Source organism: Lonchura striata, chromosome 2 (assembly GCF_050655825.1).
Source record: "Lonchura striata isolate lonStrDom1 chromosome 2, ASM5065582v1, whole genome shotgun sequence".
In the NCBI taxonomy this organism is placed as follows: Eukaryota; Metazoa; Chordata; class Aves; order Passeriformes; family Estrildidae; genus Lonchura; species Lonchura striata.
In genome coordinates, this window is record NC_140704.1 from 122,348,986 (window position 1) to 122,361,379 (window position 12,394).

Genomic DNA, 12,394 nt, shown 5'->3' on the forward strand with positions numbered 1-12,394 from the left:
CTTTTCATGAGGAGACACAGCAGACAGTTGGCAGGGGCGACTCACGACTCCCCTTCCACTGGGCACTGCTGGCAGGTTGGTACGACCATGTAGAGTGGGGCTGCTGTGCTTTTCTTGGTGCAATGTTGTGACTGTAGACAGGTGAAATTTGCTTTGAAGCAGTCCAGGACCACAAAATACAGCTCCTCAAAATTCTTAAGCAACCCTCTCAGGAAAGAAAACAAAAGAAAACCAAGGGGACCTTCTGTCCATGCTGCCTCAGCTCTCTCCCTGTGAGAATGAAATGGAAAGAGCAAAAACCAAGAGGCAAGAAAGAGCTATGCCTGAGAAATCCTGGCTTTTAAAAGACCTGTCAATGCCACAGTCCTGCAGTTCCATTTCCGGCCACGAGGTTTTCAAGAGACAGTAACAATTCTGGGTACAAATGGCTATGGAATATGGTAACATTTGGGGCTAACCAGGACACAAGCAAAGAAGGAGAAAATCAACTAATCCATTAAACTGCCCATAGTGCTCCTAATGTCATCCTCCTCTTCAAATCCAGGGCACACCATAGATTTCTCCGCAGCCTCTCCAGATGTCAGATGGATCCCTGACAAAGGGCCCTGTACCCAGGCAAGGGAAATGAAAATCACTGGAGAATGCAGGCATCGATCCCGCTACCTCTCGCATGCTAAGCGAGCGCTCTACCACTTGAGCTAATTCCCCACCCTGAAACCCCTGACAGAGACCTCTCCCCTCCCAGGCACCCAGCCCTGACCCAGGATGCTCTACATGCAAAACCACCAACCCACCCACTCACTTTCCTGCTAGAAGTGACTGCGGACAACACCCATGGTCAGAATCACCATCCCCTGCCCAAGGGTTCAGCAAAAAATGCCTTGGCTCATTATCTCCCACAGCTTAGGTAAGAGATCATGACTGGGCAGCTCATTCTGGGGAGTCCCCTGGGCAGGACCAGAAAAAGGCAGGATGTGTGCCAGAGCCAAAAGGTCTCTCCTTCGAGCCGGAGTTGAACCAGCGACCTAAGGATGGCCATGCAAGGGAGCCTACAGTCCTCCGCTCTACCAGCTGAGCTATCGAAGGAAGCATGGGCACCTGCCTGGGACCTCGCCCAGCACTTTTCTCAAGCCACAGTGCACCATCATGCCTCTATTACCACACCCTGCTTCAAATAGCTTCAGCTCCATAATTTCCGATCCTTGCTCAACACTTTAGCTGATCAGTCATGAAAACTACAAACAGAAATGCTCCATAAGCTCTTTGGACATCATTTTCATCATGAGTAGATGGACTCTCCTTAGGGCCACACAGAGCTTACATATATCCTGCTGCATTTTCCCTTGATTCCCTTTAACTGTGCTGTCTTTTGCTCTCTGCTCAAGTATCAGATAAAGGACAGCATTTCCTCTACTCCTACAAGCATGAAGGTCATGCCTAAGCCCTTAGATTCTCTCCTTTGACAGTCTGAACATTCTCACATTCTCGTTCTTGCTCATCCATGTAGAGCAGTCCCTCTGCTCCATGAGATTCTTGGTGGCCCTCCACTGAGAGTCCTCTATTCCACTGATGTCCTTTTCTGTGTGTGGGATCACCTGCTCCCAGGCATCCTGACAGCCTTTTTCTGAGGTCACTGCACATGGTCCACATGTGTCTTCTACACAGAGGCACAAATTTGGGCACTGTCATGGCTTTATTTTGCAGGTTGTTAAACATCACAGAACTGATCACCCATGTCCTTCCCCACAGCGGGAGTAAAATTCATAGGGTGATAAAAAGATGGTTTAATAGGGCAGAAAAGAAATAGAAAATGAAACAATTACAACAACAATAATAATAATAACTCTAATATTAATAAAACTAAATCAAGTGATGCACAACACGGTTGCTTTACACTCAATGAATGATGCCCAGTGAGTTCTTGAGCAGCAGCTCCCAGCTGTCTTTTCCCCTAATTTATATACAGAGCATGACGCCATATGGTATGGAATATTCCTTTGGCCAGTTGGGGTCAACTGTCCTGGCTATCTCCTCCCAACGCCTTTTGCCCACCAGCCTCCTTGATGGTGGAGCAGCATGAGAAGCTGAAAAGTCCGTGACTCACAATGAGCACTGCTCAGCAAAAACTAAACCATCAGAATGTTATGAGTATTATTCTCCTCCTTGATCTAAAACACAGCACTGTACCAGCTACTAGTAAGAAAATGAACTCAATCCCATCTGAAACCAGGTCAATATTTTGCCTTATTCTATATAATTTATGTCGTGCCAAGGTTCCCACAGGTTCCAATGCCTCTTTTATGGTCTTCTTATATACATTTGCAGATATCATTCCCTTAGCCTATAGACCATTCCTTTAAAACATCAGTTGAGTTTATTTAGTCCATGACTTTGGGCTCCAAAGTAGTCCTTTGGGCAGAAGAGATGCTGTGTGATGTTGGACTGTTGCATTCTGAAGACAGTTCTGGTTTTGTTATTGCCCCACTTATCCTGGTCTAATCAAAATTCATTTTTCATAGATTAATAAAGCTAATTATTTATTGTAATAATTTTTATATGGAATAGAGCAACATAGCAAAGATGTTACACATTATTATATAGCAATTAATATAATACAATTTAAATCATAGCCTTTTCTCACACAGAATCAAATCCCCTTGAGGTACACATCATACTTCTCCATCCTTCTGCATTACTCACCAAGTGCACGCAGGTTCTTGACCAAAAGCAGTATCATGGATGGGTTTGCCTTTGCCTGAAGTAGGAATAGCCTAGCCTGACTTACACAGTATAATTTTCCATGTGCACTACGGGGACTTTTCCTTTTTGTAAATGTACATCAAAGTTTTGATCGGGCAGGGCCAGTTTGATTAGAAGATGCTCTAGTGTTGGCTAACTATGTGACTTTTGCTAAATGTGTATTCCAATGTTAAAATGTCCCATCACCCATTGCTCTCAGTGTAGTCTTTAACAGTTCATCTGTCCAATTTTCTGGAGGCTGGTGCATGGTAGGAGGTGTGATACAGCCATTCAATTCCATTCTGTTTGAGCCAAATGTCTAAGAGGTTGCTTCTGACATAAGTACCATTCTCCGGCCCAGGTTCTTTCTGGGGTTCATTTTTACCTTGTTTCTCAAGGCCCAGGATAGTATTCCAGCCAGTGGCATGAGGAACAAAATATGTTTCCAGCCATCTGGTTGTAGGTTCCACCATAGATAGTAAAAATTTATTCAAGCAAAGTGTAGTCAAGCACTGGAACAGGTTGCTCATGAAGGGGGTTGAGTCACCATCTCTGGAGGTATTTAAAAGACATGTAGATGTGCACTTAGGGACATGGTTTGCTGGGGGACTTAACAGTGCTGGGTTAATGCATGGATCTGATGATATTAAAGGTCTTTTTGAACCTAAATAATTCTACAGTTCTGTGAGTGTAAGCACCTAGCGCTTGCATTGGCACATTTGTGGGAATGTGGTATCATCAATCTGCCAGACTTTTCCATGTTAATATTTCAGCTACTGTCCTCCACTAGAGAGAGGCTTTAACTGTCTGGCTTGTTTTATGTCAGGCCATGTTTCATATTCATGGATAATCATGGATAGTGTCCAAGGTTGAGTCCACCCCTCAGTCAGGAGGTGATGTACCTGTTGTATTTCTTCCTTGATGGCCTGAGATATTATGGGCCCATTAAGTTATAAATAGGTCATGCTTATATTACCAGTCCAGATCCACTTGAACCACTTCAATCTTAGCATCCTGACCCATCAGCTGGGATTTTTGATTTTAGTCAGTGACCTGAGTCTTGGGTAAATATCTACACGATGTACTTTAACAACAAAGTTCTCTATGCAAGCAGAAATATCCTGCCATAACCAGGTGCGTTGACCTCTGCTCTGCCAGTTGGCCTACTTCAATTTCAATGGCCCTCCGCAAAAAGCATTTGCCACCATCTGTGAGTCTGTATAGAGATAATGTACTGACCATTTTCCCTTTCAGCAGTGTCTAAAGACAGCTGGATAGCTTTCACCAGCAGCTTTCACCTCTGAAAACTGACTAGATTTACCTTGTAGTTCAGCAGTTTCTGCAATGTATGTGTATGGGACTCCACACAGCAGCTTTTCACCTTTGGTATTTTCCCAAAATATGACAGGACTCACTAGGGCATAATGTTTTTCATTTTCTGGTATTTAATTTTCAATGGGGCTTTGGCAGGACACATCACATCCTTTTCAGGCAATATTCCAAAACCTTTGCCTTCTGGCCAGTCAATGATCACTTCCAAAATTCCTGGGCAACTGGAATTTCCTATTCAAGTGCATTGTATCTTTGGTGCACCCCACTTATTCCACGTAGCATCAGTTGCATGATGTGTAGAATGGACTCTCCCTTTGATTATCCTGCGGAGCACTGGCAGTCAGGGTGCCAAGAGGAGCTGTGCTTCAATACTAATCATGTCTGAAGCAACTCAAACTCCTTCATATGATGTCAATATTTCTTTTTCAGTTAGAGTAGAATCGGCCTTGAATCTTCAGTGTCCCTGATGCCAAAACTGTAAGAGTCAACCTCACGCCTTCCCTGGATGCTTTTTGTCAAAGGCTTCAAGTAGGACCATTCTCCCCAGCTGCAGCCTATTTTCAACATCTTGTCCTGCCCAGAGCAGCCTGAGAGCTACTGTATGTACTACTTCCTTTTCAATTTGTTCAAAGATTTGTCATTGTTCAGGGCCCAAATGAAATAATTCTTCTTCCAGGTTAGTTGATAGAATGGGCTTTGTATCAGACTATAATTTAGAATAAATATTCTCCAAAAATCTAAAATGCCTAATAAAGCCTATATTTCCCTTTTGCTAATTGGTGGAGACCTAGCTGTTATTTTGTTGATCACAGTCATTGGGATACAATGTCATCCATCTTGCCACTTTATTCCTAATAACTGGATCTCCTATGTATGTCTCTTGACCTTACTTTGATTTATGGCAACACTGACTTTCAGAAGATTTAGACAATTTTCTTCCCCTTCTCAAAAGCTTTGTCTGCTGTGTTTCCCCATATAGCGATGTCACCAATGTATTGCAGGTGTTCCTGTTCTAGTGCCATCTGGTTAAGTCCATGGAAAATGGTAGGGCTGAATTTCCACCTCTAGGGCAGGTGTACTGGATGCCCCTCCAAGTGAAAGCAAATTGTGACCTGCACTCTGCTGCTAAAGGGATTGAGAAAAATGTGCTAGTGGTATTTTCACAGTGGCCCTATGAAACTGTTACAGGGTGAGTGAGTCCTGCTGATCCCTCCAGGGCTTTCCAGCTGACAAATCACCTCATGCATGGGAATCAGGGGGTCTTGGTTGGTGTGATATAGGGATGAGTTGGTTCCCACCTCATTTATGAGTTCTTCCTCTTCTTCCTCCCCCTCTCTTCCTCCTCTTGTTTGTGTAATGGCCCTGCTTCGGAGTAGCCTTCTTCCTGCTGCTGACTCTTAGAAGAGGTTCCTTCATCTCTTACTAAAGGAGCTGACTTCTACTTCCAGTATTTCTTCTTGTGAAGATGATGTTGGTACAGGTGGGTCCTTTGGTTCAGATGCAGTGTCTGTCACTGGGACTGGGGTAGCCAAAGTGCCTGACATTTTGTCATCAGATCCAAAAACCTTATCCGCTTGAGGATACTGAACAGGGTTGAACAGGACTTGCTAGGCATGGGCCAGGCCACAGCATATTGCAGTGATTTGTTTCTCTCTGGAATTACCAGGTTGACAGCATGCTTCTTCCAAATATTTTACTTCCAAATATTTTACTTCCAAATATTTACAAAGTTTTTCAGGATTCTGAAATTGTTCGGGAGTGAAATTCCAGAATATTCGAGGTACCCATCCTACCACTATTTATGCTCAGGCTCAGGGCAGTTATCTGGGTAGTATCCTTAAATATTTATTTAAGTCTAAACAAGGCCTGAAATGCAATCAGGAGACATACCAATAAGAACATACTGATTTGAACATCCTGACTATATTCTGAATTCTCAAGAGCTACTATAAATACCCTGGAGGAGAAGGGGAAGCTGTGGGAAGTGTATGCCCCACAGATTGGGTCTAGGAGGAAAAATGAAGGATGTAATTAGGAATAGTTTCCAATAGATGGCTCTAGAAGTATGGAGAAGATAGCAATACTCGATTACAAATAAATTAGTCTTATGACCATCAGTTTAATCATATCATAAGCCAGTGTTACAAAGTTCAACATAATAACCTTAGCCCAGCCCCCAGAGGTGATAAACAGCACAACAAAAAACATTCAGAGCAAGTAATATGTTACATAACCCAACCCTGAGAACAGAAAACAACTCTGAGAGTAAATAAATCAACATCAGGATTAGCTACTATTAAATAAATATAATTAATGTGTAAAAGAAATTTGTTATAACATACTCTAGTCAGATTTGTCATTATCGCAACCCGTGAAGCCCCATATTCGGCACCAAAAAGGGCTGTTGTGGTTTAACCTAGCAGGCAGTTAAACTCTGCACAACTGCTCACACACCCCACCTCCAAGAGGGTTTTTGGAGAGAACTGGGAGGAAAAAAAGCAAAATTTGTGGATTGAGAAAAAGACAGCCCAAAAGGACAGAAAAGGAAGGGGGAAATATGAATAATAATAACAGAATTAGATTACACAAAATAAGTGACATACAGCACAATTGCTCAACACTTGCAGAACAATGCCCAAACAATTTGTAAGCAGTGGCCCCCAGCCATCTTTCTCTCTAGTGGATACTGAGCCTGATGTCACGTGGTATGGAACATTGCTTTGGTCAGCTGGGGTCACCTGTCCCAGCTGTCTCTGCTCACAGTTTCTTGTCTCCCACAGTCTCCTTGCTGATGAGATGGTGCAGGAAGCTGAAAAATCCTTGGCTTTGCAGAAACTCAGCTTACCAAGAGCTATAACAGCAGTGTGTAACCAACATTATTCACACTCTGAATCCAAAACATAGATATTAGGAAGAAAATTAATTATATTGTAGCCAATAACCTATATAAACCTATACATAACAGGTATACAATTCTAAATGGTATCTATCCAATTGGCATCTATCCAATGAAGAGAAAAGTCACATACCTTCCCTCAATCCAGAGGCCTTGCTCCTGGAGAAATCCTGGATGCTGCCCTCTACTTTCTTCCCAGGTCTCTTACCCTTCAGAGGGCAGCAGGGGGACACTCACCAAAGGGCCTTGTATCCAGGCAAGGGAAATGAAAAGCACTGGAGAATGCAGGCATCGATCCTGCTACCTCTCGCATGCTAAGCGAGCGCTCTACCACTTGAGCTAATTCCCCACCCTGCAACCCCTGACAAAGACCTCTCCCCTCCCAGGCACCCAGCCCTGACCCAGGATGCCCTGCACCCAAAGCCTGGGCCTCCCATTCATATCACTCTCATACCAACCCACCCACTCACTTTCCTGCTAGAAGTGACTGCAGACAACACCCATGGTCAGAATCACCATCCCCTGCCCAAGGGTTCAGCAAAAAATGCCTTGGCTCATTATCTCCCACAGCTTAGGTAAGAGATCATGACTGGGCAGCTCATTCTGGGGAGTCCCCTGGGCAGGACCAGAAAAAGGCAGGATGTGTGCCAGAGCCAAAAGGTCTCTCCTTCGAGCCGGAGTTGAACCAGCGACCTAAGGATGGCCGTGCAAGGGAGCCTACAGTCCTCCGCTCTACCAGCTGAGCTATCGAAGGAAGCATGGGCACCTGCCTGGGACCTCGCCCAGCACTTTTCCCAAGCCACAGTGCACCATCATGCCTCTATTACCACATCCTGCTTCAAACAGCCTCAGCTCTGACATCACCAATCCTTGCTCAACACTTTAGCCCATCAATCATGCAAACCACAAACAGAAATACTCCATAAGGTCCTTGAACATAATTTTCTTCATGAGTAGAGGGACTCTCCTTAGGGCCACACACAGTTTACCTATATCCTGCTTAATTTTCCCTTGATTCCCTTTCACTGTGCTGTCTTTTGCTCTCTGCTCAAGCAGATGACACATTATGGGCATACTACTCGGAAACCTCCTCTAAGTCAAAAAGTCACGTGTAAGTCCTCTGAATCTCTCTTTCTCTAAGCAGAACATATCCACTCTCCTCATCCCATCCACAGAGAGAAACCTTTCCATTCCTTGAGATTGCAAGGGAGACTTTCCAGAGATTGCTCTTTGACTGTTTTTCTGCATAGAAGATCTCAAAATGGGATACAATACACTAGCTGACATTTGATGTCTATCAAGCAAAGAGGGAGAAACCTCTGTTAAATTGCCCGTGCAGACCTGGAGGTCATCTTATTCTTTGCATTCTGGATATTCTATGAGCACCCACGGTCCTTGACAAAGGGCCCTATATCCAGGCAAGGGGAATGAAAAGCACTGGAGAATGCGGGCATCGATCCCGCTACCTCTCACATGCTAAGCGAGCGCTCTACCACTTGAGCTAATTCCCCACCCTGCAGGCCCTGACAAAGACCTCTCCCCTCCCAGGCACCCACTCCTGACCCAGGATGCCCTGCACCCAAAGCCTGGGCCTCCCACTCACTCTCACACCATCAACAACTCAACTGATCATGTTCCTACTGATTGTGATTCCAGACAACACCAGTGCATAAAATCACAATTTCCTAACCAGGGTTCATCTAAAAATGCCTTGGCTGGTCATCTTCCCAACCTCAGTCAAGAGCTCATGGCTGGACAGACCTTTGAAGGAGAGCCCCTTGGGCAGGATTAAAATGCAGCAGTGTCAGTGCACGATGTGTGCTAGAGCCAAAAGGTCTGTCCTTCGAGCCGGAGTTGAACCAGCGACCTAAGGATGGCCGTGCAAGGAAGCCTACAGTCCTCCGCTCTACCAGCTGAGCTATCGAAGGAAGCATGGACACCTTCCCAGTATCTTGCCCAGCACACAATCAACCAGCATTTTTCCCAAGCCACAGTGCACCATCATGCCTCTATTACCATAACCTGCTTCAAACAGCCTCATACCCAACATCACAGAACTTTGTTCAACCCATTAGTTGAACAACCACAGAAATGCTCCATAACCTCTTTGGACATCATCTTCTACAGATGAACTTCCTCACAGACACACAGAGCTTACCTGTATCCTGCTGCATTTTCCCTTGATTCCCTTCCACTATGCTGTCTTTTGTTCTCTGTTAAAGAATAAGAGAAAACAAAATGTGCAACATCATGTGTAAGTCCTCTGAACATCTCTTTTTGCAGACTGAAAGCAGCTACCCTCCTCAGTCTTCTTTAAAGATAATTCCTTAATTCCTTGGTGGCCCTCCACTGAGGTTGCTCTATTCCACTGATGTCCTTTTCTGTACATTACTTGATACTTGAGAACTGTCAAGCAAAGAGGAAGGAGATCAATTCCTCTGCCAAAGTACAGATCGTAGTCTTGATACCACCCTGGATGTCATCCCCTGTAAATCCAGGGCACACCATGTATCTTCCCCCAGCCCCCAGAGAATAGAGAGATCCCTGTGTCCAAGCTAGGGAGAATGAAAAGCACTGGAGAATGCGGGCATCGATCCCGCTACCTCTCACATGCTAAGCGAGCGCTCTACCACTTGAGCTAATTCCCCACCCTGAAGCCCCTGACAAAGTCCTCTCCCCTCCCAGGCACATGGCCCTGGCCCAGGATGCCCTGCACCCAAAGCCTGAACCCCCACTAGTGACCTTCACTTTCACATTACCACACTCACTCACCTTCCTCTTGGAGGTGACCCCTGAAAGCCCAGAGCTCAGAACCAGCATCCCCTGATCAAGGGTTCAGCAAAAAATGCCTTGGCTCATTATCTCCCACAGCTTAGGTAAGAGATCATGACTGGGCAGCTCATTCTGGGGAGTCCCCTGGGCAGGACCAGAAAAAGGCAGGATGTGTGCCAGAGCCAAAAGGTCTCTCCTTCGAGCCGGAGTTGAACCAGCGACCTAAGGATGGCCGTGCAAGGGAGCCTACAGTCCTCCGCTCTACCAGCTGAGCTATCGAAGGAAGCATGGGCATATCATCCTCACATACTCTGATACTTCATAATGTTGTCATAGCTGACCCTATAGAGTATATTTTTCTGGCTTCAAAATATTGTTATCTTCATTCAAAAGCACCCTCATCAGATCCATCCCTGTGTCAGATTCAGGCCTGATCTCACTTTTGAGCCTGCACCTCCCACTGACAGAGGTCTTGAGTTTATTTCACTGACTTTATTTCCATAAGTTCCTTACCCATCTAAGGCACACTCATCCATCTTGTGGAATTGCTGGTTTTCTGTTTGTTGTCACTTTTCTCTCTCAATTTTGCTTTCTGCTGTAGAGGTCTGCAGTGGGCAGTGATCCTATGACAGTGAAGGAGAAAGCCATTCACCATGATAAAAGTATGAATGGCCATAAACCCATGGTTTTGGTATAGGAAGTAGCCTAAAAACTCCTTTGTTCATTTCACTCTACATTTTGTCTTCTTCTTTTTTGTCATAATGAACTCCAGCTATTCCATAATTGGAAATATCACTTTTCCAGGGACTCACAGGTTCCCACAGTACCATACAGCTAGTACTTTGTGTTATGTCACATAGTTTTTGTCCTTGCTTTTATTATTCCTTGGGTTGGACCTAACAGAGTCCTTTGTCTCACTCATATGAATTGCACTTATATCTAGATCTTTCTCCCATTGCTAAATCATCTTCAGTTACTATATGCCATCTCAGTGTGCAGAGAGTTGTTTTGCTAATGTACTTTTTTAGTGAGAACATTTGTCCAAAAATCAAAATAAGAACACAAATTATCTTTTGCTAATTGCTGGAAGTAATCCTGTTAGTAGTCTAAAACAATACTAGGTAAAGTGAGAGTGAAACTAATGTGTTTCATCTTTTTAAAAAGACATTCTGTTCAAATTCTTACTTTTTATAATATTGTTTGGGATGTAGGTAAGCCAGAAGATGTCTTTGGGTCTCTGGGAAAAGAAAGAAAGGCTGGAAGTTGATTGTCAGATGCCTGAAAACATACATGGGTTTTTGAAAGTAATACTTCTTTTTTTTTTTCCCCTTTTTTTTTTTTCCCCAAATTTTTGGGGCTTGCTTTCAGGTAAGAAAAGAGATAGATTTCACAATTTACTCAAATATTTGGATGACACATAATATCATTAGTCATGAACGACTTAGCTTGTTTTTTCAGTTCTTATATTTATTTTTTTATTGTGTTTAGGGCACATGTTAAACATGGCCAAACCTTTGTATTTAAGGTACAATATACACAGTGTATTAACTATGACTGAACATGAACTTACTCATGCTATTAGACACATGTTTAAGGAGTTATTTATGACTTAGGATTCTGTGACTTGAGTGCAACAGAATTGAAGAGATCGTTGATAGAAGTTGTTCCCAAGCTGATATCAGTCTTGATATTGGCAGAATGTCTTCCAGGCAGGAATTGTCATCAGGAATAAAGCAGTTACTCTTTACTGGAGGAGTAACCTATACTTGGACTTCAGAAGGAAATCAAGTAGGACTCTACTCTGTGGTTAAATTTGTTGGAGGAAGTGTAGATACACTGCCTTCACACCACAAATATTTTTGGTCATAGCAGTTATGGCTAGCTCTCAGAATATTTTGAGAGAATATTTACAAAAAGAAACGTATCTTGGCTGTAATTGAATCAGCTTAAAACACAACTAAGTCACTTTTGATGCCACTAGAGGTCAGCACTAGTCATTAAATAAATGTCCTGGGGACTTCACAAGTTCTTTACAGGAGTGGTGATTTTTGAACATACATACTTCTGTCTATGCTTGTTTTGCAAGTGTGTGTCAGTTCACACTACCAGTGCTTCACGATGGTTGGAAGCAAACCCCTTCTTCTCGATGCTGTGCTTCCCCAGTGCTGTGAGCCAAGAGTCACACACTGCACTTTTCAAGCTGCACCTCTCCTCAAATGCCATAGTGCTGAGTATGGTCAGGGGCAAAAAGCACTGCCAAACCCTGACCTAGTAAAGGCTTCCAATGATATAAGCAGCCCAAACTAGTTGACACTACTCCACTCTCACACCACACAGGGATTACTGCATTTAGTTCTGGACACCCCAAAAGAAGAAGGACGTTGACATGTTAGAGCAAGTCCAGAGAAAGGACATGAGGATTATCAGAGAGACGGAGACAGGCTGAAAGAATTGGTGTTGTTTGGCCTGGACAAGAAAAGGCTCCAGGGAGACCTTAAGAGCACCTTCCAGTACCTTAAGCAGTCCTGCAAGAGAGCTGGAAAGGAACTTCTTACCAGGGCGTGAAGTGATGGGACAAGGGGCAATGGCTTTAAACTAAAAACAAGTATGTTTAGATTAGATTTTAGGAAGAAATTCTTTACTGTAAGGGTCATG

The 12,394-nt window shown here is 43.9% G+C and overlaps 1 protein-coding gene and 7 non-coding genes across 8 annotated transcripts in view; 1 reads left to right on the plus strand and 7 right to left on the minus strand.

Annotated features, from left to right (window-relative positions):
* Window positions 1–12,394, plus strand: part of DNAJC5B (DnaJ heat shock protein family (Hsp40) member C5 beta) — a 54,209-nt gene that overhangs the window by 25,588 nt on the left and 16,227 nt on the right. The window lies entirely within an intron of this gene.
* TRNAY-GUA (transfer RNA tyrosine (anticodon GUA)) lies at window positions 998–1,086 on the minus strand. The gene is given in 2 exon segments: window positions 998–1,033; window positions 1,050–1,086. It is a non-coding gene; the product is annotated as a tRNA-Tyr (tRNA).
* On the minus strand, window positions 7,244–7,316 carry TRNAA-AGC (transfer RNA alanine (anticodon AGC)). Its single transcript has one exon. It is a non-coding gene; the product is annotated as a tRNA-Ala (tRNA).
* TRNAY-GUA (transfer RNA tyrosine (anticodon GUA)) lies at window positions 7,633–7,721 on the minus strand. The gene is given in 2 exon segments: window positions 7,633–7,668; window positions 7,685–7,721. It is a non-coding gene; the product is annotated as a tRNA-Tyr (tRNA).
* TRNAA-AGC (transfer RNA alanine (anticodon AGC)) lies at window positions 8,406–8,478 on the minus strand. Its single transcript has one exon. It is a non-coding gene; the product is annotated as a tRNA-Ala (tRNA).
* TRNAY-GUA (transfer RNA tyrosine (anticodon GUA)) lies at window positions 8,807–8,895 on the minus strand. Its single transcript is given in 2 exon segments — window positions 8,807–8,842; window positions 8,859–8,895. It is a non-coding gene; the product is annotated as a tRNA-Tyr (tRNA).
* On the minus strand, window positions 9,543–9,615 carry TRNAA-AGC (transfer RNA alanine (anticodon AGC)). Its single transcript has one exon. It is a non-coding gene; the product is annotated as a tRNA-Ala (tRNA).
* On the minus strand, window positions 9,934–10,022 carry TRNAY-GUA (transfer RNA tyrosine (anticodon GUA)). Its single transcript is given in 2 exon segments — window positions 9,934–9,969; window positions 9,986–10,022. It is a non-coding gene; the product is annotated as a tRNA-Tyr (tRNA).